The sequence below is a fragment of the Thermobia domestica genome, chromosome 11 (genome assembly GCF_964235325.1).
Source record: "Thermobia domestica chromosome 11, izTheDome1.hap1.1, whole genome shotgun sequence".
Lineage (NCBI taxonomy): Eukaryota > Metazoa > Arthropoda > Insecta > Zygentoma > Lepismatidae > Thermobia > Thermobia domestica.
In genome coordinates, this window is record NC_137464.1 from 247,270,382 (window position 1) to 247,275,173 (window position 4,792).

At 35.1% G+C, this 4,792-nt stretch overlaps 1 non-coding gene across 1 annotated transcript; it reads right to left on the reverse strand.

Moving 5' to 3' along the window:
• Positions 1-375: 375 nt before the first annotated feature.
• On the reverse strand, positions 376-580 carry LOC145665542 (small nucleolar RNA U3). The gene has a single exon (XR_014127562.1). It is a non-coding gene; the product is annotated as a small nucleolar RNA U3 (small nucleolar RNA).
• Positions 581-4,792: the final 4,212 nt, after the last annotated feature.

Consider the following 4,792-nt stretch of genomic DNA (forward strand, 5'->3'; position numbering starts at 1 on the left):
AATTTTTTGAAGGGCGCAAAATTAATTTGTTTTTCGTGTGAAAAAGATTTAAAATCAAAAACAAACATACTATTTCATGAACAATCTATTTTTACTATTCTAATATGCTTAATGATAGCGTAGGGAATCTAGAAATACTTCAGATCATATTTCGGCTAATGTTTAGTAGAAGGGGTCCAGCAAATTGTTTGTTAAAAACGTTGCAATTTCGGTTCACATTAGGTTAGTTCGTGTTACATTATCCTATTAAAAATTATAGAATTTCGCCTTTTTCTATTAATATTCAGAGCTAACTGCGGCCTATTGAATACATTTCACGCGGCCCGCCTAACCTAACAATATTAAAATAGCTCTTAGGTTTAATTTTTCTTTTAAACCACTCAGAAAGTTGCTTTTCCCTCCGCACTTCTGTATGAAGTGGGTGCGATCATCAATGACTAAACAATCCCAAAAGACTGCTAGTCGGCTTCACGCTCAAGAAAAGCAACGTTAACTCGTCATCGTGGTTTCAGTGACTTCATCTTTCGATAAAGACACATGCCAATCATACTACAGAAATGATCCTGTGAAGTATGATCTTGCGTACACTGACGCAAAGTTCTCTTATGAAAGCATATTAAATGTTTTAAAAGGCGAGAAGAAAGATTTAGTGTAACAATTGTTATAATTCATGTCTACTAAAACAACAAGTCTTATTTATTTAGTACTAAACATTAAAAGACAAGATATTTTGTTAGAAATATTAAAAAGTGCGTTACACTTGTGAAATTTTCTTGTTAATACATCTTAAGAGATACTGCTGCCATCTATGGAGCATATTTTCTACATGTGTACTATTAAATCAAGCTTCCTGGCTTTTGCCAGACTAAATGGAAGCTATACAAATAATGGCATGACAGCCATATAGAGGGTATTTCCAGTTTCAATAGCTTATCCGCCTTCATTGTATCCGAATGCGAATGTGAATTTCCCAATACATATAAATGAATGGAAGTGCCTCTTCAACTGATCCAAATTGCAAAGATCGAAGAAAAGTTGTGAATGCGAATGATCCCAACATTTGGAATTGTTCATCCGAACTCGTGCGAATGGAACGTCATCTGCAGTCGAAGAGATTAAGTTTTCACCGCGGTAAATGCCTATAGTGTAGAAGCTGTATTTATGAAAAATGACAGTTATGTTAAGTTTAATTATATTTTAGAATAATATAAATGAGATCTTACGTTTCCCTACGCCTATTTATTTAAAATATTTGAGTCTGAATAGAACACTGTTCATATTAATGAAGGTATATATATATATATATATATATATATATATATATATATATATATATATATATATATATATATATATATATATATATATATATATATATATATATATATAGAGAGAGAGAGAGAGAGAGAGAGAGAGAGAGAGAGAGAGAGAGAAGGTCTAAATACGGGCTACCATTTTTATTTTTCGAATATCAATAAAGTGTTCTAAGATATGTACGAAATAACAAGTCCAAATATGTTGAGAGATGTTAACTTCATAACAGAGTTACAAATATAGTTGAAAATTCCAAGACTAACATTAATACATACAGTTTTCTGAGAGAGGCCATAATGTTAAGTTTTGAAAGTATGGTCTAAATATGGGCTACCTTCGAAATTTGCTACAAAGATACTAAGAAAAATGACTGATGGTACAAAATAAGGTGAAAGAATAATGTAGAGGTGATGACTGTCTATTTACAAAAGTCACAGATAGTCTTCCTTTTCCGCACCAGCACATTCGTCATGTGCCCACATTGAACACATTATACATCTAACCCATAGCTCCACTTGTGTTCTTCAGAGAATTTCCTATCGCAGAATATACAATTTTCATCTTCGTCATCAGGCTATCCACTTGGATGCGCTACGCCAACAGATCCTGAAGGACTTCCTTTCATTAATTGACTACTCACGTTCGTTCGCAGAAATATTACCATGGGAGGCACAAATTGTCCAGCGGCGTTCATACAGGCAATAATTGTGATTGTTGCACCTTTCTCTGTAGAAGTTAGATATGCTATTTGTCTTTTACCTTTCCTTCCAATTAGAGATGGGAATTAGCTTTGAACAGTTGTTGGCTTCAAGCAGACGAAAAAACTGCTGAATATTTTCCTTGTTGAAAGCAAAAGCGCGAGCAAAATACGTTCCACATGATTTACGAAGCGCAATAACGTTTTTGTGCCGACGAAGGAAAAGATCAAACCATGATCTTCCAACCTCTGTGTCCCTAAATGGATATTGAAGACCATTTCGTTATGCTAGTTGATACGCCATACGTTGCAAGTCGCTCTTGGTGTATCCAAAGAAATTTTGCTCCATGAGGAGTAGATATTCTACCAATTGCTTTTCAAGCTCGTCCTCTAATATAGGTTTTCTTCCAAGTTTTTTCGTTGCTGCTTCAATGGGAGTTAGATTGTTTCTTCCTTAACGTTTGCAGAGTTTTAAGTGGCACATTAAAAATTTTTGCTGCTTTCAGCGTCCCCATGCGTTTTTTTCCTTACGGCGCAAATAGCACTCGCCATGCCCACATCTTGCTTTCACATCTTTCTCTTGCCTTTTGGAATGTACTTGGGTTTCGATCTTGGCATGCTGAAACAAAATACATAGTTTGAGAATTTTACAATGATGGTCCAAATATGGGCTATTAGCTTATATTTAGACCTAGCAAGGTAGCCTGTATTTAGACCATTCATAGATATTGCTTTGTCATGCAACAGTACTCATACACAATATTATTTACCTTTCATTTTCTACTAACTACAAGTGCTATCCCTTCATAATACAACTTACCTGTTACAATTTTTCAAATTGGGTTTTCTTATGGTCAAAAATAATACAAAACACATACTTAATAAAACTTTCACACGATTGCACATAGGCAAAATACACAAGTTGATCAACCAGTCCCAACTATTCATCGCCAACTGAATCACGCTACCACCTTCGTCCTTGAATAATGCTTTCACACATTTGTCACTAGGTTTTAGTACTAGACAAGCATACAGAAGTCTAGAACGTCACCTAGCCCATATTTAGACCACAGCCCGTATTTAGACCTTCTCCTCTCTCTCTCTCTCTCTCTCTCTCTCTCTCTCTCTCTCTCTCTCTATATATATATATATATATATATATATATATATATATATATATATATATATATATATATATATATATATATATAAATACATAAGGGCGGGTCCAAGGGGGGCTATAGTGCCCCTCCTTGACCCTCAGGTATACACTGGATAAAATAGACTTCAATCCTGTTTTACACTGGATAAAGCGGCAAACTATGGTTTAGCCCAGCGTTTCCCAACCGGTGTGCCGCGAGTAAATAGAAACAAAATTATTAATTCTATAGCAATTAAATTACAGGACATAGGGGAAAATGTATATTTGTATTTCACATTACTATGAACCTCTAATATGAATCTACCATTTTAAGTTTCATACCGCGTTACTTTTCTGTACATTTTTAATATTGAAAAAGGTATTTGTTATAATTGTTATGACGTTATGACCATTATTGCTTCTTTATTGTTGCAGACTATTTCGTAACTTCACATTTTAAAATATTCAATCCTTTCAACAAAACAAAAATGCATACGAATTACCTACATTTGTGATTAAAAGTAAAAGAGATTTGTTTGTTCGTTCGTTATTTAGTGATCTTCCTTGTTAGTGAAAGTTTGGATGTAGTTTTCGAAAAAGGAAGCGTATTTTTAAAATCCTAAGTCCAATATTTCATTGTAATTGTTTTCTATTTTAAAATTAGAATGAAAAATAAGCATAATGATTTACCATGGTGGAAAACCAGTGATCGAGCTTTCTTCTCTGTGAGGAGATCAGTAATCACAGAAAAAGATACCGTGGTATTTTATATTTAAATATAATAAAATCTATGTGTGCGCCGCGAGAATTCAAGTTACACCCATAGTGTGCCGCAAATTGAAAAAGGTTGGGAAACGTTGGTTTAGCCCATCCCTTGATCATATCCTGGATCCACCACTGTGTATATATATATATATATAATTAGTTTATTTTCAACTAAGGCCATATATATACCTAACAATTCTTTTAAACAAAAGACTTTTTTTTTATTAACGTTTACAAGGCATACTATAGTTTTACCTCCCTGCTACGATTAAGCAGCAAGGCAAAGGATGACGATGATGATGATGGGATGGATGGTAATGGTGAAATGAAGGAAGGAGGAGGAAACGGGAAAACCTACGCATAGGATATTTGCCCACCACAAATCAGACACCCCAGTATATTATAGTCAGAAATACGAAATTTGAAATGGGTAGGCTGAAATTAGCCCCATAACTACGGGATGGCTAGGGGAAAGTCAGGTTGCGACCACTGTCAGCCCCCTAAAACTTGCAGTTATTTGTTGTATATATATGAGCATGGGTAAAAGTGGATCTGAGAAAGTAGGGGGACACCATGACGTCACGTCGTCCCCCATGCCTATCTTTGCCCATTGTAATTTCTTTAAGAAAGCGGGGAGACGCCACAGATATTTTCTGGGCGTAAGAGGACGGCGTCTCCCCGCGTACCCCCTCACTTTTACCCAGTGTTCGAAGTGGGGAGTGAAAACAGAGACTGTATATTTTATTACGATTTTGACTCGCCATAGGGACATTCCGTGTGAAATCAATCAATGAAATGGCAAAATCTGATCTGGCGATCTTAGATTTTTGTAAAAATTGGTGCACAGCTTTATTACAGTGGGAGATGAAAAAATC